Source organism: Phyllobates terribilis, unplaced genomic scaffold (assembly GCF_046119375.1).
Source record: "Phyllobates terribilis strain yellow unplaced genomic scaffold, ASM4611937v1 Scaffold_488__1_contigs__length_1352022, whole genome shotgun sequence".
NCBI lineage: Eukaryota > Metazoa > Chordata > Amphibia > Anura > Dendrobatidae > Phyllobates > Phyllobates terribilis.
The window spans coordinates 1,250,871-1,272,376 of record NW_027363248.1 but is presented as its reverse complement, the minus strand read 5'-3'; the positions used below and the strand labels follow the sequence as shown (position 1 = coordinate 1,272,376).

The 21,506-nt window shown below is 44.1% G+C and overlaps 11 non-coding genes and 1 pseudogene across 11 annotated transcripts; all 12 read left to right on the top strand.

Moving 5' to 3' along the window:
- The first annotated feature begins 1,074 nt into the window (after positions 1–1,074).
- Positions 1,075–1,265, top strand: LOC141229864 (U2 spliceosomal RNA). The gene has a single exon (XR_012296485.1). It is a non-coding gene; the product is annotated as a U2 spliceosomal RNA (small nuclear RNA).
- A 1,115-nt stretch (positions 1,266–2,380) lies between these two features.
- On the top strand, positions 2,381–2,571 carry LOC141229898 (U2 spliceosomal RNA). Its single transcript, XR_012296516.1, has one exon. It is a non-coding gene; the product is annotated as a U2 spliceosomal RNA (small nuclear RNA).
- A 1,115-nt stretch (positions 2,572–3,686) lies between these two features.
- LOC141229863 (U2 spliceosomal RNA) lies at positions 3,687–3,877 on the top strand. Its single transcript, XR_012296484.1, has one exon. It is a non-coding gene; the product is annotated as a U2 spliceosomal RNA (small nuclear RNA).
- A 1,115-nt stretch (positions 3,878–4,992) lies between these two features.
- Positions 4,993–5,183, top strand: LOC141229862 (U2 spliceosomal RNA). Its single transcript, XR_012296483.1, has one exon. It is a non-coding gene; the product is annotated as a U2 spliceosomal RNA (small nuclear RNA).
- Positions 5,184–6,298: 1,115 nt separating this feature from the next.
- LOC141229861 (U2 spliceosomal RNA) lies at positions 6,299–6,489 on the top strand. The gene has a single exon (XR_012296482.1). It is a non-coding gene; the product is annotated as a U2 spliceosomal RNA (small nuclear RNA).
- Positions 6,490–7,604: 1,115 nt separating this feature from the next.
- LOC141229896 (U2 spliceosomal RNA) lies at positions 7,605–7,795 on the top strand. Its single transcript, XR_012296514.1, has one exon. It is a non-coding gene; the product is annotated as a U2 spliceosomal RNA (small nuclear RNA).
- A 1,115-nt stretch (positions 7,796–8,910) lies between these two features.
- On the top strand, positions 8,911–9,101 carry LOC141229895 (U2 spliceosomal RNA). Its single transcript, XR_012296513.1, has one exon. It is a non-coding gene; the product is annotated as a U2 spliceosomal RNA (small nuclear RNA).
- A 1,115-nt stretch (positions 9,102–10,216) lies between these two features.
- LOC141229859 (U2 spliceosomal RNA) lies at positions 10,217–10,407 on the top strand. Its single transcript, XR_012296480.1, has one exon. It is a non-coding gene; the product is annotated as a U2 spliceosomal RNA (small nuclear RNA).
- Positions 10,408–16,638: 6,231 nt separating this feature from the next.
- Positions 16,639–16,814, top strand: LOC141229966 (U2 spliceosomal RNA; annotated as a pseudogene).
- Positions 16,815–17,929: 1,115 nt separating this feature from the next.
- Positions 17,930–18,120, top strand: LOC141229921 (U2 spliceosomal RNA). The gene has a single exon (XR_012296538.1). It is a non-coding gene; the product is annotated as a U2 spliceosomal RNA (small nuclear RNA).
- Positions 18,121–19,235: 1,115 nt separating this feature from the next.
- Positions 19,236–19,426, top strand: LOC141229858 (U2 spliceosomal RNA). Its single transcript, XR_012296479.1, has one exon. It is a non-coding gene; the product is annotated as a U2 spliceosomal RNA (small nuclear RNA).
- Positions 19,427–20,538: 1,112 nt separating this feature from the next.
- On the top strand, positions 20,539–20,729 carry LOC141229857 (U2 spliceosomal RNA). The gene has a single exon (XR_012296478.1). It is a non-coding gene; the product is annotated as a U2 spliceosomal RNA (small nuclear RNA).
- Positions 20,730–21,506: the final 777 nt, after the last annotated feature.

Here is a 21,506-nt window from a genome sequence, read left to right as displayed (position 1 = left end):
GTTTTTTGTTCATTTTGCTTGTTTGTCAGATTTTGGGATGGACTCTTTGGCTTTGCTTTTCTTCTCCTCATTGGATTTTTCATGTTCAAAGTTGCAGAAGCCAGATTACAAGCTCATTTTGGTTCAACTTCAGCAACTGTGCATTGCATTGCCATGTAATGTGATGCAATGCTATCTTTCTAGCTCTCCCTTTTTACTTCCTTTTGGATAAACAGACATATTAGGCAAGCATTTTGGAGCTTTCACCTAAATAACTACAGGTGGTGAGATAAGCTGCACAATATAATTGACCTTTCAGTATATTGTTGCACACACACCATCTATTTAGCAAATGCCCTTGTTATCAACAGCAGCCTTTTAAACTCACCTGAGCTAACAGGTATGTGCGCTGGTTACTCTGCTGCGCTTAAAATTTCTTTTTTGGTTTGCTACAATGCCTTTTCTGAAACATTGTCTCCTTCTGCTGGAACACTGACTTCTTTCATTTAATGCCTGCAGACTATAAAAGAGAACCCAATCCAAAATGTTTGGTTGATTAGTCTGTGGCATTCTGTTAAACTGTTGCTTATGGCGGTCTCTGTGAGCTTCTCAGCGACATTCAGCCAGCCAGGTATCCTGCCTGCAGTAGATGGAATGTGGCAATGGAACGCTGGCTGCGCGTGTCATAATAGGCTCTGAGCCTTTATATACCTGTGCACAGCAGCAGCCACCTTCAGTCTGCTGCTGGACAGCCAGCAGCAGCAGCAGCAGGAGAGGTATGTAATCAGGAGCCCTCCTGCTAAGGGTAGACAGCTGCTCGTTCCACCCCACCCCCCGCCTTAATTGGTTCTCCTCCCTTCCAACGGTGTTGAGGCGGGTGGGAACAGCAGGGGGTGAAGGTGCTGTGTTTAAAGAGGTGGAGTTATGCAGATCTAAAACGCGTGGATTGCAGCAGCAGCAAGCCGAAAAGTGCAGGCATGTAAGGGATCTAGAGGTTGACAACATGTCTTCTTAACGGGAGTCCAGGAGCTCATCTCCACAAATGGACTTTTCAGGATCCTTGGGTGGCTCCCTAGTTTGAAACCAATTCTGGTTATCGCTTCTCGGCCTTTTGGCTAAGATCAAGTGTAGTATCTGTTCTTATCAGTTTAATATCTGATACGTCCCCTATCTGGGGACCATATATTAAATGGATTTTTAGAACAGGGAGATGGAAAAAGAGCTTGCTCTGTCCACTCCACGCATTGACCTGGTATTGCAGTATCTCCAGGACCGGTGCACCCCTTCTTTAATGCAGTTTCTAAAATCAGAAAGAATTGAATTCAATGTTTTTTGTTCATTTTGCTTGTTTGTCGGATTTTGGGATGGACTCTTTGGCTTTGCTTTTCTTCTCCTCATTGGATTTTTCATGTTCAAAGTTGCAGAAGCCAGATTACAAGCTCATTTTGGTTCAACTTCAGCAACTGTGCATTGCATTGCCATGTAATGTGATGCAATGCTATCTTTCTAGCTCTCCCTTTTTACTTCCTTTTGGATAAACAGACATATTAGGCAAGCATTTTGGAGCTTTCACCTAAATAACTACAGGTGGTGAGATAAGCTGCACAATATAATTGACCTTTCAGTATATTGTTGCACACACACCATCTATTTAGCAAATGCCCTTGTTATCAACAGCAGCCTTTTAAACTCACCTGAGCTAACAGGTATGTGCGCTGGTTACTCTGCTGCGCTTAAAATTTCTTTTTTGGTTTGCTACAATGCCTTTTCTGAAACGTTGTCTCCTTCTGCTGGAACACTGACTTCTTTCATTTAATGCCTGCAGACTATAAAAGAGAACCCAACCCAAAAAGTTTGGTTGATTAGTCTGTGGCATTCTGTTAAACTGTTGCTTATGGCGGTCTCTGTGAGCTTCTCAGCGACATTCAGCCAGCCAGGTATCCTGCCTGCAGTAGATGGAATGTGGCAATGGAACGCTGGCTGCGCGTGTCATAATAGGCTCTGAGCCTTTATATACCTGTGCACAGCAGCAGCCACCTTCAGTCTGCTGCTGGACAGCCAGCAGCAGCAGCAGCAGGAGAGGTATGTAATCAGGAGCCCTCCTGCTAAGGGTAGACAGCTGCTCGTTCCACCCCACCCCCCGCCTTAATTGGTTCTCCTCCCTTCCAACGGTGTTGAGGCGGGTGGGAACAGCAGGGGGTGAAGGTGCTGTGTTTAAAGAGGTGGAGTTATGCAGATCTAAAACGCGTGGATTGCAGCAGCAGCAAGCCGAAAAGTGCAGGCATGTAAGGGATCTAGAGGTTGACAACATGTCTTCTTAACGGGAGTCCAGGAGCTCATCTCCACAAATGGACTTTTCAGGATCCTTGGGTGGCTCCGTAGTTTGAAACCAATTCTGGTTATCGCTTCTCGGCCTTTTGGCTAAGATCAAGTGTAGTATCTGTTCTTATCAGTTTAATATCTGATACGTCCCCTATCTGGGGACCATATATTAAATGGATTTTTAGAACAGGGAGATGGAAAAAGAGCTTGCTCTGTCCACTCCACGCATTGACCTGGTATTGCAGTATCTCCAGGACCGGTGCACCCCTCCTTTAATGCAGTTTCTAAAATCAGAAAGAATTGAATTCAATGTTTTTTGTTCATTTTGCTTGTTTGTCGGATTTTGGGATGGACTCTTTGGCTTTGCTTTTCTTCTCCTCATTGGATTTTTCATGTTCAAAGTTGCAGAAGCCAGATTACAAGCTCATTTTGGTTCAACTTCAGCAACTGTGCATTGCATTGCCATGTAATGTGATGCAATGCTATCTTTCTAGCTCTCCCTTTTTACTTCCTTTTGGATAAACAGACATATTAGGCAAGCATTTTGGAGCTTTCACCTAAATAACTACAGGTGGTGAGATAAGCTGCACAATATAATTGACCTTTCAGTATATTGTTGCACACACACCATCTATTTAGCAAATGCCCTTGTTATCAACAGCAGCCTTTTAAACTCACCTGAGCTAACAGGTATGTGCGCTGGTTACTCTGCTGCACTTAAAATTTCTTTTTTGGTTTGCTACAATGCCTTTTCTGAAACGTTGTCTCCTTCTACTGGAACACTGACTTCTTTCATTTAATGCCTGCAGACTATAAAAGAGAACCCAACCCAAAAAGTTTGGTTGATTAGTCTGTGGCATTCTGTTAAACTGTTGCTTATGGCGGTCTCTGTGAGCTTCTCAGCGACATTCAGCCAGCCAGGTATCCTGCCTGCAGTAGATGGAATGTGGCAATGGAACGCTGGCTGCGCGTGTCATAATAGGCTCTGAGCCTTTATATACCTGTGCACAGCAGCAGCCACCTTCAGTCTGCTGCTGGACAGCCAGCAGCAGCAGCAGCAGGAGAGGTATGTAATCAGGAGCCCTCCTGCTAAGGGTAGACAGCTGCTCGTTCCACCCCACCCCCCGCCTTAATTGGTTCTCCTCCCTTCCAACGGTGTTGAGGCGGGTGGGAACAGCAGGGGGTGAAGGTGCTGTGTTTAAAGAGGTGGAGTTATGCAGATCTAAAACGCGTGGATCGCAGCAGCAGCAAGCCGAAAAGTGCAGGCATGTAAGGGATCTAGAGGTTGACAACATGTCTTCTTAACGGGAGTCCAGGAGCTCATCTCCACAAATGGACTTTTCAGGATCCTTGGGTGGCTCCGTAGTTTGAAACCAATTCTGGTTATCGCTTCTCGGCCTTTTGGCTAAGATCAAGTGTAGTATCTGTTCTTATCAGTTTAATATCTGATACGTCCCCTATCTGGGGACCATATATTAAATGGATTTTTAGAACAGGGAGATGGAAAAAGAGCTTGCTCTGTCCACTCCACGCATTGACCTGGTATTGCAGTATCTCCAGGACCGGTGCACCCCTTCTTTAATGCAGTTTCTAAAATCAGAAAGAATTGAATTCAATGTTTTTTGTTCATTTTGCTTGTTTGTCGGATTTTGGGATGGACTCTTTGGCTTTGCTTTTCTTCTCCTCATTGGATTTTTCATGTTCAAAGTTGCAGAAGCCAGATTACAAGCTCATTTTGGTTCAACTTCAGCAACTGTGCATTGCATTGCCATGTAATGTGATGCAATGCTATCTTTCTAGCTCTCCCTTTTTACTTCCTTTTGGATAAACAGACATATTAGGCAAGCATTTTGGAGCTTTCACCTAAATAACTACAGGTGGTGAGATAAGCTGCACAATATAATTGACCTTTCAGTATATTGTTGCACACACACCATCTATTTAGCAAATGCCCTTGTTATCAACAGCAGCCTTTTAAACTCACCTGAGCTAACAGGTATGTGCGCTGGTTACTCTGCTGCACTTAAAATTTCTTTTTTGGTTTGCTACAATGCCTTTTCTGAAACGTTGTCTCCTTCTGCTGGAACACTGACTTCTTTCATTTAATGCCTGCAGACTATAAAAGAGAACCCAACCCAAAAAGTTTGGTTGATTAGTCTGTGGCATTCTGTTAAACTGTTGCTTATGGCGGTCTCTGTGAGCTTCTCAGCGACATTCAGCCAGCCAGGTATCCTGCCTGCAGTAGATGGAATGTGGCAATGGAACGCTGGCTGCGCGTGTCATAATAGGCTCTGAGCCTTTATATACCTGTGCACAGCAGCAGCCACCTTCAGTCTGCTGCTGGACAGCCAGCAGCAGCAGCAGCAGGAGAGGTATGTAATCAGGAGCCCTCCTGCTAAGGGTAGACAGCTGCTCGTTCCACCCCACCCCCCGCCTTAATTGGTTCTCCTCCCTTCCAACGGTGTTGAGGCGGGTGGGAACAGCAGGGGGTGAAGGTGCTGTGTTTAAAGAGGTGGAGTTATGCAGATCTAAAACGCGTGGATCGCAGCAGCAGCAAGCCGAAAAGTGCAGGCATGTAAGGGATCTAGAGGTTGACAACATGTCTTCTTAACGGGAGTCCAGGAGCTCATCTCCACAAATGGACTTTTCAGGATCCTTGGGTGGCTCCGTAGTTTGAAACCAATTCTGGTTATCGCTTCTCGGCCTTTTGGCTAAGATCAAGTGTAGTATCTGTTCTTATCAGTTTAATATCTGATACGTCCCCTATCTGGGGACCATATATTAAATGGATTTTTAGAACAGGGAGATGGAAAAAGAGCTTGCTCTGTCCACTCCACGCATTGACCTGGTATTGCAGTATCTCCAGGACCGGTGCACCCCTTCTTTAATGCAGTTTCTAAAATCAGAAAGAATTGAATTCAATGTTTTTTGTTCATTTTGCTTGTTTGTCGGATTTTGGGATGGACTCTTTGGCTTTGCTTTTCTTCTCCTCATTGGATTTTTCATGTTCAAAGTTGCAGAAGCCAGATTACAAGCTCATTTTGGTTCAACTTCAGCAACTGTGCATTGCATTGCCATGTAATGTGATGCAATGCTATCTTTCTAGCTCTCCCTTTTTACTTCCTTTTGGATAAACAGACATATTAGGCAAGCATTTTGGAGCTTTCACCTAAATAACTACAGGTGGTGAGATAAGCTGCACAATATAATTGACCTTTCAGTATATTGTTGCACACACACCATCTATTTAGCAAATGCCCTTGTTATCAACAGCAGCCTTTTAAACTCACCTGAGCTAACAGGTATGTGCGCTGGTTACTCTGCTGCGCTTAAAATTTCTTTTTTGGTTTGCTACAATGCCTTTTCTGAAACGTTGTCTCCTTCTGCTGGAACACTGACTTCTTTCATTTAATGCCTGCAGACTATAAAAGAGAACCCAACCCAAAAAGTTTGGTTGATTAGTCTGTGGCATTCTGTTAAACTGTTGCTTATGGCGGTCTCTGTGAGCTTCTCAGCGACATTCAGCCAGCCAGGTATCCTGCCTGCAGTAGATGGAATGTGGCAATGGAACGCTGGCTGCGCGTGTCATAATAGGCTCTGAGCCTTTATATACCTGTGCACAGCAGCAGCCACCTTCAGTCTGCTGCTGGACAGCCAGCAGCAGCAGCAGCAGGAGAGGTATGTAATCAGGAGCCCTCCTGCTAAGGGTAGACAGCTGCTCGTTCCACCCCACCCCCCGCCTTAATTGGTTCTCCTCCCTTCCAACGGTGTTGAGGCGGGTGGGAACAGCAGGGGGTGAAGGTGCTGTGTTTAAAGAGGTGGAGTTATGCAGATCTAAAACGCGTGGATTGCAGCAGCAGCAAGCCGAAAAGTGCAGGCATGTAAGGGATCTAGAGGTTGACAACATGTCTTCTTAACGGGAGTCCAGGAGCTCATCTCCACAAATGGACTTTTCAGGATCCTTGGGTGGCTCCCTAGTTTGAAACCAATTCTGGTTATCGCTTCTCGGCCTTTTGGCTAAGATCAAGTGTAGTATCTGTTCTTATCAGTTTAATATCTGATACGTCCCCTATCTGGGGACCATATATTAAATGGATTTTTAGAACAGGGAGATGGAAAAAGAGCTTGCTCTGTCCACTCCACGCATTGACCTGGTATTGCAGTATCTCCAGGACCGGTGCACCCCTTCTTTAATGCAGTTTCTAAAATCAGAAAGAATTGAATTCAATGTTTTTTGTTCATTTTGCTTGTTTGTCGGATTTTGGGATGGACTCTTTGGCTTTGCTTTTCTTCTCCTCATTGGATTTTTCATGTTCAAAGTTGCAGAAGCCAGATTACAAGCTCATTTTGGTTCAACTTCAGCAACTGTGCATTGCATTGCCATGTAATGTGATGCAATGCTATCTTTCTAGCTCTCCCTTTTTACTTCCTTTTGGATAAACAGACATATTAGGCAAGCATTTTGGAGCTTTCACCTAAATAACTACAGGTGGTGAGATAAGCTGCACAATATAATTGACCTTTCAGTATATTGTTGCACACACACCATCTATTTAGCAAATGCCCTTGTTATCAACAGCAGCCTTTTAAACTCACCTGAGCTAACAGGTATGTGCGCTGGTTACTCTGCTGCACTTAAAATTTCTTTTTTGGTTTGCTACAATGCCTTTTCTGAAACGTTGTCTCCTTCTGCTGGAACACTGACTTCTTTCATTTAATGCCTGCAGACTATAAAAGAGAACCCAACCCAAAAAGTTTGGTTGATTAGTCTGTGGCATTCTGTTAAACTGTTGCTTATGGCGGTCTCTGTGAGCTTCTCAGCGACATTCAGCCAGCCAGGTATCCTGCCTGCAGTAGATGGAATGTGGCAATGGAACGCTGGCTGCGCGTGTCATAATAGGCTCTGAGCCTTTATATACCTGTGCACAGCAGCAGCCACCTTCAGTCTGCTGCTGGACAGCCAGCAGCAGCAGCAGCAGGAGAGGTATGTAATCAGGAGCCCTCCTGCTAAGGGTAGACAGCTGCTCGTTCCACCCCACCCCCCGCCTTAATTGGTTCTCCTCCCTTCCAACGGTGGGGAGGCGGGTGGGAACAGCAGGGGGTGAAGGTGCTGTGTTTAAAGAGGTGGAGTTATGCAGATCTAAAACGCGTGGATTGCAGCAGCAGCAAGCCGAAAAGTGCAGGCATGTAAGGGATCTAGAGGTTGACAACATGTCTTCTTAACGGGAGTCCAGGAGCTCATCTCCACAAATGGACTTTTCAGGATCCTTGGGTGGCTCCGTAGTTTGAAACCAATTCTGGTTATCGCTTCTCGGCCTTTTGGCTAAGATCAAGTGTAGTATCTGTTCTTATCAGTTTAATATCTGATACGTCCCCTATCTGGGGACCATATATTAAATGGATTTTTAGAACAGGGAGATGGAAAAAGAGCTTGCTCTGTCCACTCCACGCATTGACCTGGTATTGCAGTATCTCCAGGACCGGTGCACCCCTCCTTTAATGCAGTTTCTAAAATCAGAAAGAATTGAATTCAATGTTTTTTGTTCATTTTGCTTGTTTGTCGGATTTTGGGATGGACTCTTTGGCTTTGCTTTTCTTCTCCTCATTGGATTTTTCATGTTCAAAGTTGCAGAAGCCAGATTACAAGCTCATTTTGGTTCAACTTCAGCAACTGTGCATTGCATTGCCATGTAATGTGATGCAATGCTATCTTTCTAGCTCTCCCTTTTTACTTCCTTTTGGATAAACAGACATATTAGGCAAGCATTTTGGAGCTTTCACCTAAATAACTACAGGTGGTGAGATAAGCTGCACAATATAATTGACCTTTCAGTATATTGTTGCACACACACCATCTATTTAGCAAATGCCCTTGTTATCAACAGCAGCCTTTTAAACTCACCTGAGCTAACAGGTATGTGCGCTGGTTACTCTGCTGCGCTTAAAATTTCTTTTTTGGTTTGCTACAATGCCTTTTCTGAAACGTTGTCTCCTTCTGCTGGAACACTGACTTCTTTCATTTAATGCCTGCAGACTATAAAAGAGAACCCAACCCAAAAAGTTTGGTTGATTAGTCTGTGGCATTCTGTTAAACTGTTGCTTATGGCGGTCTCTGTGAGCTTCTCAGCGACATTCAGCCAGCCAGGTATCCTGCCTGCAGTAGATGGAATGTGGCAATGGAACGCTGGCTGCGCGTGTCATAATAGGCTCTGAGCCTTTATATACCTGTGCACAGCAGCAGCCACCTTCAGTCTGCTGCTGGACAGCCAGCAGCAGCAGCAGCAGGAGAGGTATGTATTCAGGAGCCCTCCTGCTAAGGGTAGACAGCTGCTCCTTCCACCCCACCCCCCGCCTTAATTGGTTCTCCTCCCTTCCAACGGTGTTGAGGTGGGTGGGAACAGCAGGGGGTGAAGGTGCTGTGTTTAAAGAGGTGGAGTTATGCAGATCTAAAACGCGTGGATCGCAGCAGCAGCAAGCCGAAAAGTGCAGGCATGTAAGGGATCTAGAGGTTGACAACATGTCTTCTTAACGGGAGTCCAGGAGCTCATCTCCACAAATGGACTTTTCAGGATCCTTGGGTGGCTCCGTAGTTTGAAACCAATTCTGGTTATCGCTTCTCGGCCTTTTGGCTAAGATCAAGTGTAGTATCTGTTCTTATCAGTTTAATATCTGATACGTCCCCTATCTGGGGACCATATATTAAATGGATTTTTAGAACAGGGAGATGGAAAAAGAGCTTGCTCTGTCCACTCCACGCATTGACCTGGTATTGCAGTATCTCCAGGACCGGTGCACCCCTCCTTTAATGCAGTTTCTAAAATCAGAAAGAATTGAATTCAATGTTTTTTGTTCATTTTGCTTGTTTGTCGGATTTTGGGATGGACTCTTTGGCTTTGCTTTTCTTCTCCTCATTGGATTTTTCATGTTCAAAGTTGCAGAAGCCAGATTACAAGCTCATTTTGGTTCAACTTCAGCAACTGTGCATTGCATTGCCATGTAATGTGATGCAATGCTATCTTTCTAGCTCTCCCTTTTTACTTCCTTTTGGATAAACAGACATATTAGGCAAGCATTTTGGAGCTTTCACCTAAATAACTACAGGTGGTGAGATAAGCTGCACAATATAATTGACCTTTCAGTATATTGTTGCACACACACCATCTATTTAGCAAATGCCCTTGTTATCAACAGCAGCCTTTTAAACTCACCTGAGCTAACAGGTATGTGCGCTGGTTACTCTGCTGCGCTTAAAATTTCTTTTTTGGTTTGCTACAATGCCTTTTCTGAAACGTTGTCTCCTTCTGCTGGAACACTGACTTCTTTCATTTAATGCCTGCAGACTATAAAAGAGAACCCAACCCAAAAAGTTTGGTTGATTAGTCTGTGGCATTCTGTTAAACTGTTGCTTATGGCGGTCTCTGTGAGCTTCTCAGCGACATTCAGCCAGCCAGGTATCCTGCCTGCAGTAGATGGAATGTGGCAATGGAACGCTGGCTGCGCGTGTCATAATAGGCTCTGAGCCTTTATATACCTGTGCACAGCAGCAGCCACCTTCAGTCTGCTGCTGGACAGCCAGCAGCAGCAGCAGCAGGAGAGGTATGTATTCAGGAGCCCTCCTGCTAAGGGTAGACAGCTGCTCCTTCCACCCCACCCCCCGCCTTAATTGGTTCTCCTCCCTTCCAACGGTGTTGAGGTGGGTGGGAACAGCAGGGGGTGAAGGTGCTGTGTTTAAAGAGGTGGAGTTATGCAGATCTAAAACGCGTGGATCGCAGCAGCAGCAAGCCGAAAAGTGCAGGCATGTAAGGGATCTAGAGGTTGACAACATGTCTTCTTAACGGGAGTCCAGGAGCTCATCTCCACAAATGGACTTTTCAGGATCCTTGGGTGGCTCCCTAGTTTGAAACCAATTCTGGTTATCGCTTCTCGGCCTTTTGGCTAAGATCAAGTGTAGTATCTGTTCTTATCAGTTTAATATCTGATACGTCCCCTATCTGGGGACCATATATTAAATGGATTTTTAGAACAGGGAGATGGAAAAAGAGCTTGCTCTGTCCACTCCACGCATTGACCTGGTATTGCAGTATCTCCAGGACCGGTGCACCCCTTCTTTAATGCAGTTTCTAAAATCAGAAAGAATTGAATTCAATGTTTTTTGTTCATTTTGCTTGTTTGTCGGATTTTGGGATGGACTCTTTGGCTTTGCTTTTCTTCTCCTCATTGGATTTTTCATGTTCAAAGTTGCAGAAGCCAGATTACAAGCTCATTTTGGTTCAACTTCAGCAACTGTGCATTGCATTGCCATGTAATGTGATGCAATGCTATCTTTCTAGCTCTCCCTTTTTACTTCCTTTTGGATAAACAGACATATTAGGCAAGCATTTTGGAGCTTTCACCTAAATAACTACAGGTGGTGAGATAAGCTGCACAATATAATTGACCTTTCAGTATATTGTTGCACACACACCATCTATTTAGCAAATGCCCTTGTTATCAACAGCAGCCTTTTAAACTCACCTGAGCTAACAGGTATGTGCGCTGGTTACTCTGCTGCGCTTAAAATTTCTTTTTTGGTTTGCTACAATGCCTTTTCTGAAACGTTGTCTCCTTCTACTGGAACACTGACTTCTTTCATTTAATGCCTGCAGACTATAAAAGAGAACCCAACCCAAAAAGTTTGGTTGATTAGTCTGTGGCATTCTGTTAAACTGTTGCTTATGGCGGTCTCTGTGAGCTTCTCAGCGACATTCAGCCAGCCAGGTATCCTGCCTGCAGTAGATGGAATGTGGCAATGGAACGCTGGCTGCGCGTGTCATAATAGGCTCTGAGCCTTTATATACCTGTGCACAGCAGCAGCCACCTTCAGTCTGCTGCTGGACAGCCAGCAGCAGCAGCAGCAGGAGAGGTATGTAATCAGGAGCCCTCCTGCTAAGGGTAGACAGTTGCTCGTTCCACCCCACCCCCCGCCTTAATTGGTTCTCCTCCCTTCCAACGGTGTTGAGGCGGGTGGGAACAGCAGGGGGTGAAGGTGCTGTGTTTAAAGAGGTGGAGTTATGCAGATCTAAAACGCGTGGATCGCAGCAGCAGCAAGCCGAAAAGTGCAGGCATGTAAGGGATCTAGAGGTTGACAACATGTCTTCTTAACGGGAGTCCAGGAGCTCATCTCCACAAATGGACTTTTCAGGATCCTTGGGTGGCTCCGTAGTTTGAAACCAATTCTGGTTATCGCTTCTCGGCCTTTTGGCTAAGATACCACATCTTGCCAGAAGGATTCTAAGCCAATCGTGCCCTTGGCCTTGAGGCATCGGCGGTGTAAAAGCCGTCTTAAGCCTCATGCTGCTTTAGGGGGCAGATACGCAAAGAAACCAAGAAGGCGATCGACCCTATCTACCTTTTGAAGATGGCATCAGCAGTAGCGGCCGCAGTGCGCTATGCCAGAGCTGGTGACCTTCGCATCAAGAACTCTTTCAAGATCGAAGTGGACGATGCATCCAAGGAGAAGTTGACCTTGAAGTTTTTCGTGAGGAGAGTGCTGCTGGAGATCCTAGGAGTAAAGAGGGAAGACATCCTGGCCCTTCAAGATCGCCCCGGTTCCTTCACTTTGACTCTGGAGTCGGAGTATGCGTGCCAGAACCTCTTCCGCCAGATTCACCTGCACCTTTCAGATGAGGATCTTAAAGGACTCACCTTTGTCATCCTTTACTCCGGTGGAGAGAAGCCGCTCGTGGTTCAGATGAGCAACCCTCATGTTCCCTTAGTTAATATTATTTGCTTTCTTCAAAACTATTTCCCAGAACTGCGGTATTCCCACAAGGTCATGAATGAGGAAAACCTCTGGACGGGAAAGCATAAATTTTTTGTTAAATTTTGTGAAGATCCAAATGGCATTGGTGGTCAGCGTCATCCTCCGTCAAGTTTCCTGATCGGTAGGGAGCGGGGGCGCCTCTTCTACCCGGACATGCCCCTCTTCTGCCGGAAATGCATGTGTTTCGGTCACACTTATGAGAACTGCAAGGAGGAGGTGGCAATCTGTAAGAAGTGCTACAAGCATGGACATGCCACAATGGACTGTACCAATGAGATGGTGTGCAACATCTGCCGGGTCCCAGGTCACTCCTTCCGGGAGTGTCCTTTGAAGAAAAAGGCGGAAACCTATGCTGAAACGCTGGCAAAGCAACCTGCCCGTGTGCCTCCATCTGCTCCCGGGGGGCAGAGGCAACCCTCTGCTGTTCCTGCTCCTGCGGGTGCGTCTACAGCGCGGGGGCAGTCTTCTAGCTCTCCAGTACCTGCTCCACAGACCAAGCCTGCTAGTACATCAGGTGGTACGTCTGCACCTGCTGCACAGAGGAAGCCAACCAACCCTCCTGCTCCTGCTGCTAAGGGGGGTCCCACCGGTGCTCCTGTATCTACTGTGCGAACACAACCCCCTGTAGGCGGGTCCACAAGCACTTCAGTGCCTGCTGCACAGGGAAAACCTGCCAGTTCTCCTATTCCTGCTGCGCATAAGCCCACGTCTATGCAGAAACCTCCAGCTGAGAAACCTGTCCGTCCTGAGAGGAGGGAAGCTTCATCTAAGGACTGGGCTGCTGATTCTGATCCGGGTGATATGGTGGTGGAGGGGAGTCCCTCTGCTGAAATCGGGACATTTAGCTCGGAGGAAGAAGCAATGGAGCTGGAAACTCGTAGGAAAAGGAAAACAGATGATAGGTCTGATGAGAATGTGGCCAGGGAGACTTCCAAGAAGTGTCCATTAAAACCAAGTCTTCTGCAATACAAGCCAATGGCTCCCGCTGCCCCTCCTGAGGAGCCAAGGCCTTCAGACCCTATAAACATTTCTTTTTCGGACTCAGAAGTGCAGAGCCCGTTAACATCGGTGGGCTTTATGTCTGATTCTGACAGTAGTGTGACCTGAACTAACCTATCATGACCTCATCAATTAAAGTAGCCTCGCTCAATGTGAGGAGTATAAGGGGCTCTACAAGAAGGGCTGCTTTGTTTTCCTACCTGTCAACAGTGGACTGTGATGTCTTTTGTTTGCAAGAATGTAACATTGACTTTGATATGAATTATGCAGATTTAAGAAAAGATTGGCCTCATGGGCCCTCTATCTGGTCCGGAGATAATGAAAATCGTTCCTCTGGCATTGGAGTGCTGTTTAGGTCGCATGACTTTAAAATCAACTCTTTTGTGGACATTTCTTCTGGACGTGCTCTTTTCTTAAATATTAGTTTTAAAGGTGTGGACTTTAGACTTTTGAACATTTATGCTTCTCCGGTGAAGGAAGAGAGACATCAGTTGTTTGAAGATGTGCAATATTACCTACCTGGTTCATCGCCTCTGATGTTCTGTGGGGATTTCAATTGTGTCTTGCCTGGTGAAGGGAGAAGCGGGAGTTCCACCGTTCCTAAAAAAGACAAAACAGAGAAACAACTAAAGGATTTGTTAACTGATTTTTTTCTTAGAGACTCCTGGAAAGAGATCCGTAGTAATGATCCCGGTTATACTTGGGAGAACTCTTCTTCTAAATCTCGTATTGATTTTATTTTCATGTCCCAATATGTGAATGTCAAATCTGTTGTCTTAATCCCAAACATTTTTTCAGATCATAAGATGTTGCTATCAGAGTTAGAATTACCTGGGCTTGTCAAGGCAAGAGGAGTTTGGAGGCTAAATACAACATTGTTACAAGATCCTAAGGTAAGAACAGATTTTAAAGCGTTTTTTAATTATTTAAGAACAAAACAACAAAAATTTTTAACTCTGCTAGAATGGTGGGAATACAGCAAGATGAAGATAAAAAGTTTTTTTATCAAGGTCAGCATAGCCAATGCAAGAGAAAAGTCCGCTTGGCATAAAAGGCTTATTACTAAATTGCAGACCTGTTATCAACTAAGAGATGTGGGACTTGAAATGGACGATTTAATTGAAGCAACAAAAAAAGAAATTAAAAAGAGTATAGAGTCGAAGGGTAAGGAAATAATTTATAACTCAAAAATTGAAGTGATGGAGAAAAATGAAAAGTGCTCAAGATTTTTTTTTAAAAAAGTAGTTGCTGCTAAGGAAATGATAACAGAATTAGAGGGTGAAACTACAACTGAAGGTATGCTCAACCAAGCTCACCAGTTTTATCAGCAGCTTTTTAATGAGAAAACTATAGACCAGTCTTTTACTGAAGATGCCCTTAATTCATTAAAAAATAGTCTGAGCCGCGAAGACCAAGAATTGTTATGCACTGAAGTCACCTTGTCGGAAGTAGATGCTGCTATCAAAAGTTTTTCCTATGGGAAAACCCCTGGTTCTGACGGTTTGCCTGTTGAATTTTATCGTGAATTTTGGAATTTTTTAAAACCCGACTTGTTTTTAGTAATCAAAGAAGCTTTTAAGTGTGATATCCTGCCTATATCTTGGAGAAGTGGTCTGGTCTCCCTGATTTTTAAAAAAGGAGCCAAATCCCATCTGGCAAACTGGAGACCAATCACACTGTTGAATGTTGATTACAAGTTGATGTCCAAAATTTTAGTGAACCGTTTTAAAAAAGTTTTATCCAAAGTTATTTATGAAGACCAGGTATGTGGGGTGCCAGGAAGAGGAGTTGCGGAGCATCTCAATACCATCCGCGATGTCATATGGTACCAGCAATCCAGGAAGCAAGACTTAGCAATTTTATCGTTGGATTTTCAAAAGGCTTTTGATCGTGTCTCTCATTGTTTTTTATGGTTGGTTTTAAAAAAAATGGGCTTCCCTGAAATTTTTATCAAGCAAGTGGCACTTTTATATAAGAACTCTTTTAGTAAAATTTTAATCAATGGATTTTTGTCTAATGAAGTGTTTTTGCATTCAGGTGTGAAGCAAGGCTGCCCTTTGTCCCCAGTGCTATTTATATGTGCAATAGAGCCTCTTTTATCTATGCTACGAGAGGATAAAGTGATTAAAGGTGTCCCTATCCCTGGAGGACATGGAAGAGATGTGAAGGTAATGGGCTACATGGATGATATTACTATTTTTTGTTCATCACCTGCCGCTCTCAGGAGAGCTATAAGAACGACCAATTTTTTTTGTGAAGCCTCAGGTTTTAAGTTAAACATTGAGAAATGTGATTGTTTTGTCCGTGGCAATTGGGCGGATGTGTCCATCCCTGATCTCCCGATGCAGTCAGAGAAGATTAAAATTCTGGGCGTGATTTTTGATCGACAGAATGATGGAATGAAGAGCTGGGATGGAGTAAGGGACAAAATACAAAAGAAGATTGACTTTTGGAAATTAAGAAAATTAACAATCGAAGGTAAAGTTTTAATTATTAAGGCCCTTCTGCTTCCTGTCATGTTATATCTCAGTTATGTTTATCCCCCAAGTGACCTTACAGCGAGAAGATTACAGAGAATGCTGTTTGAATTTGTGTGGAACTCTAAGTTCGAAAAGGTGAAGAGAGAAACAATGTACAAGATGCACCACCTTGGTGGTAAGGATGTTCCCAACGTCAAACTGTTTTTATACTCCAAGTTTTTTAGCCTCTGTTTTAAATATATGTTTGCTTCAAGCCCTTGGGCACATTTTTTAAGATATGCAGCTGGCCACATTTTTAGGAGGCGAAAGTGGATATCCATTTCTTTAACAAGCCCAGTGTTGTTATCACCTCCACAACAATATGCCATCCTGGAGAAAGTTATCAGATTATATGGCCTAGATTCTTTTGAGATGGAGACATTGAAGAATGCAAGGAAGCTGCTGCAGCAATTAAAAAAGAAAGAAACTTTGACGCCCATAAGCCATTATTCATATAGCAGAGTCACTAAAATATGGAATTTAACAAATGCACCTTACCTGATGAATCAACATAAAGACTTAGCTTGGATGATTGTGCAGGAATGTTTACCGACTCGTGATTTCCAGTATAAAAGAAGACTGAGCACTATACAAACCTGCCCGAGGCATCAGTGCAATAATGATGAGACTACTATGCACCTTATTTGGAATTGTGATTTTGCACAGCAAGTGTGGAAAGACTGTGGTGAGCTTTTAAAATTTTTATCTGGTCTTAATTTTTTAAGCCATGAAGTGGTTTTATATGGGATTTTACCAAACATGACGAAAGAAAAAGAGAGAGTTTTATGGTGCACTTTGAGTTGTGTTAAAAGTGCTCTATGGAAGACCAGAAACATATTGTTGTTTAAAAGAGACTATATAGAAGTCAAGGATTGTATAAGACTGGCATTAAGTGAAATTTATATGTACTACCTAATGGATATGAAGAAGCTTGGAAAGAAAAGAGCCCTGAGTATATGGAACTATCACCTATGGAAGATGTTATTTTAAAGCTCTGAAGAAAAGATAAAGACTACGATATTTTAAATATAAACGCAAAATCTGTTCTTATCAGTTTAATATCTGATACGTCCCCTATCTGGGGACCATATATTAAATGGATATTTAGAACAGGGAGATGGAAAAAGAGCTTGCTCTGTCCACTCCACGCATTGACCTGGTATTGCAGTATCTCCAGGACCGGTGCACCCCTTCTTTAATGCAGTTTCTAAAATCAGAAAGAATTGAATTCAATGTTTTTTGTTCATTTTGCTTGTTTGTCGGATTTTGGGATGGACTCTTTGGCTTTGCTTTTCTTCTCCTCATTGGATTTTTCATGTTCAAAGTTGCAGAAGCCAGATTACAAGCTCATTTTGGTTCAACTTCAGCAACTGTGCATTGCATTGCCATGTAATGTGATGCAATGCTATCTTTCTAGCTCTCCCTTTTTACTTCCTTTTGGATAAACAGACATATTAGGCAAGCATTTTGGAGCTTTCACCTAAATAACTACAGGTGGTGAGATAAGCTGCACAATATAATTGACCTTTCAGTATATTGTTGCACACACACCATCTATTTAGCAAATGCCCTTGTTATCAACAGCAGCCTTTTAAACTCACCTGAGCTAACAGGTATGTGCGCTGGTTACTCTGCTGCGCTTAAAATTTCTTTTTTGGTTTGCTACAATGCCTTTTCTGAAACGTTGTCTCCTTCTGCTGGAACACTGACTTCTTTCATTTAATGCCTGCAGACTATAAAAGAGAACCCAACCCAAAAAGTTTGGTTGATTAGTCTGTGGCATTCTGTTAAACTGTTGCTTATGGCGGTCTCTGTGAGCTTCTCAGCGACATTCAGCCAGCCAGGTATCCTGCCTGCAGTAGATGGAATGTGGCAATGGAACGCTGGCTGCGCGTGTCATAATAGGCTCTGAGCCTTTATATACCTGTGCACAGCAGAAGCCACCTTCAGTCTGCTGCTGGACAGCCAGCAGCAGCAGCAGCAGGAGAGGTATGTAATCAGGAGCCCTCCTGCTAAGGGTAGACAGCTGCTCGTTCCACCCCACCCCCCGCCTTAATTGGTTCTCCTCCCTTCCAACGGTGTTGAGGCGGGTGGGAACAGCAGGGGGTGAAGGTGCTGTGTTTAAAGAGGTGGAGTTATGCAGATCTAAAACGCGTGGATTGCAGCAGCAGCAAGCCGAAAAGTGCAGGCATGTAAGGGATCTAGAGGTTGACAACATGTCTTCTTAACGGGAGTCCAGGAGCTCATCTCCACAAATGGACTTTTCAGGATCCTTGGGTGGCTCCGTAGTTTGAAACCAATTCTGGTTATCGCTTCTCGGCCTTTTGGCTAAGATCAAGTGTAGTATCTGTTCTTATCAGTTTAATATCTGATACGTCCCCTATCTGGGGAGCATATATTAAATGGATTTTTAGAACAGGGAGATGGAAAAAGAGCTTGCTCTGTCCACTCCACGCATTGACCTGGTATTGCAGTATCTCCAGGACCGGTGCACCCCTTCTTTAATGCAGTTTCTAAAATCAGAAAGAATTGAATTCAATGTTTTTTGTTCATTTTGCTTGTTTGTCGGATTTTGGGATGGACTCTTTGGCTTTGCTTTTCTTCTCCTCATTGGATTTTTCATGTTCAAAGTTGCAGAAGCCAGATTACAAGCTCATTTTGGTTCAACTTCAGCAACTGTGCATTGCATTGCCATGTAATGTGATGCAATGCTATCTTTCTAGCTCTCCCTTTTTACTTCCTTTTGGATAAACAGACATATTAGGCAAGCATTTTGGAGCTTTCACCTAAATAACTACAGGTGGTGAGATAAGCTGCACAATATAATTCACCTTTCAGTATATTGTTGCACACACACCATCTATTTAGCAAATGCCCTTGTTATCAACAGCAGCCTTTTAAACTCACCTGAGCTAACAGGTATGTGCGCTGGTTACTCTGCTGCGCTTAAAATTTCTTTTTTGGTTTGCTACAATGCCTTTTCTGAAACGTTGTCTCCTTCTGCTGGAACACTGACTTCTTTCATTTAATGCCTGCAGACTATAAAAGAGAACCCAACCCAAAAAGTTTGGTTGATTAGTCTGTGGCATTCTGTTAAACTGTTGCTTATGGCGGTCTCTGTGAGCTTCTCAGCGACATTCAGCCAGCCAGGTATCCTGCCTGCAGTAGATGGAATGTGGCAATGGAACGCTGGCTGCGCGTGTCATAATAGGCTCTGAGCCTTTATATACCTGTGCACAGCAGCAGCCACCTTCAGTCTGCTGCTGGACAGCCAGCAGCAGCAGCAGCAGGAGAGGTATGTAATCAGGAGCCCTCCTGCTAAGGGTAGACAGCTGCTCGTTCCACCCCACCCCCCGCCTTAATTGGTTCTCCTCCCTTCCAACGGTGTTGAGGCGGGTGGGAACAGCAGGGGGTGAAGGTGCTGTGTTTAAAGAGGTGGAGTTATGCAGATCTAAAACGCGTGGATTGCAGCAGCAGCAAGCCGAAAAGTGCAGGCATGTAAGGGATCTAGAGGTTGACAACATGTCTTCTTAACGGGAGTCCAGGAGCTCATCTCCACAAATGGACTTTTCAGGATCCTTGGGTGGCTCCGTAGTTTGAAACCAATTCTGGTTATCGCTTCTCGGCCTTTTGGCTAAGATCAAGTGTAGTATCTGTTCTTATCAGTTTAATATCTGATACGTCCCCTATCTGGGGACCATATATTAAATGGATTTTTAGAACAGGGAGATGGAAAAAGAGCTTGCTCTGTCCACTCCACGCATTGACCTGGTATTGCAGTATCTCCAGGACCGGTGCACCCCTTCTTTAATGCAGTTTCTAAAATCAGAAAGAATTGAATTCAATGTTTTTTGTTCATTTTGCTTGTTTGTCGGATTTTGGGATGGACTCTTTGGCTTTGCTTTTCTTCTCCTCATTGGATTTTTCATGTTCAAAGTTGCAGAAGCCAGATTACAAGCTCATTTTGGTTCAACTTCAGCAACTGTGCATTGCATTGCCATGTAATGTGATGCAATGCTATCTTTCTAGCTCTCCCTTTTTACTTCCTTTTGGATAAACAGACATATTAGGCAAGCATTTTGGAGCTTTCACCTAAATAACTACAGGTGGTGAGATAAGCTGCACAATATAATTGACCTTTCAGTATATTGTTGCACACACACCATCTATTTAGCAAATGCCCTTGTTATCAACAGCAGCCTTTTAAACTCACCTGAGCTAACAGGTATGTGCGCTGGTTACTCTGCTGCGCTTAAAATTTCTTTTTTGGTTTGCTACAATGCCTTTTCTGAAACGTCTCCTTCTGCTGGAACACTGACTTCTTTCATTTAATGCCTGCAGAATATAAAAGAGAACCCAACCCAAAAAGTTTGGTTGATTAGTCTGTGGCATTCTGTTAAACTGTTGCTTATGGCGGTCTCTGTGAGCTTCTCAGCGACATTCAGCCAGCCAGGTATCCTGCCTGCAGTAGATGGAATGTGGCAATGGAACACTGGCTGCGCGTGTCATAATAGGCTCTGAGCCTTTATATACCTGTGCACAGCAGCAGCCACCTTCAGTCTGCTGCTGGACAGCCAGCAGCAGCAGCAGCAGGAGAGGTATGTAATCAGGAGCCCTCCTGCTAAGGGTAGACAGCTGCTCGTTCCACCCCACCCCCCGCCTTAATTGGTTCTCCTCCCTTCCAACGGTGTTGAGGCGGGTGGGAACAGCAGGGGGTGAAGGTGCTGTGTTTAAAGAGGTGGAGTTATGCAGATCTAAAACGCGTGGATTGCAGCAGCAGCAAGCCGAAAAGTGCAGGCATGTAAGGGATCTAGAGGTTGACAACATGTCTTCTTAACGGGAGTCCAGGAGCTCATCTCCACAAATGGACTTTTCAGGATCCTTGGGTGGCTCCGTAGTTTGAAACCAATTCTGGTTATCGCTTCTCGGCCTTTTGGCTAAGATCAAGTGTAGTATCTGTTCTTATCAGTTTAATATCTGATACGTCCCCTATCTGGGGACCATATATTAAATGGATTTTTAGAACAGGGAGATGGAAAAAGAGCTTGCTCTGTCCACTCCACGCATTGACCTGGTATTGCAGTATCTCCAGGACCGGTGCACCCCTTCTTTAATGCAGTTTCTAAAATCAGAAAGAATTGAATTCAATGTTTTTTGTTCATTTTGCTTGTTTGTCGGATTTTGGGATGGACTCTTTGGCTTTGCTTTTCTTCTCCTCATTGGATTTTTCATGTTCAAAGTTGCAGAAGCCAGATTACAAGCTCATTTTGGTTCAACTTCAGCAACTGTGCATTGCATTGCCATGTAATGTGATGCAATGCTATCTTTCTAGCTCTCCCTTTTTACTTCCTTTTGGATAAACAGACATATTAGGCAAGCATTTTGGAGCTTTCACCTAAATAACTACAGGTGGTGAGATAAGCTGCACAATATAATTGACCTTTCAGTATATTGTTGCACACACACCATCTATTTAGCAAATGCCCTTGTTATCAACAGCAGCCTTTTAAACTCACCTGAGCTAACAGGTATGTGCGCTGGTTACTCTGCTGCGCTTAAAATTTCTTTTTTGGTTTGCTACAATGCCTTTTCTGAAACGTTGTCTCCTTCTGCTGGAACACTGACTTCTTTCATTTAATGCCTGCAGACTATAAAAGAGAACCCAACCCAAAAAGTTTGGTTGATTAGTCTGTGGCATTCTGTTAAACTGTTGCTTATGGCGGTCTCTGTGAGCTTCTCAGCGACATTCAGCCAGCCAGGTATCCTGCCTGCAGTAGATGGAATGTGGCAATGGAACGCTGGCTGCGCGTGTCATAATAGGCTCTGAGCCTTTATATACCTGTGCACAGCAGCAGCCACCTTCAGTCTGCTGCTGGACAGCCAGC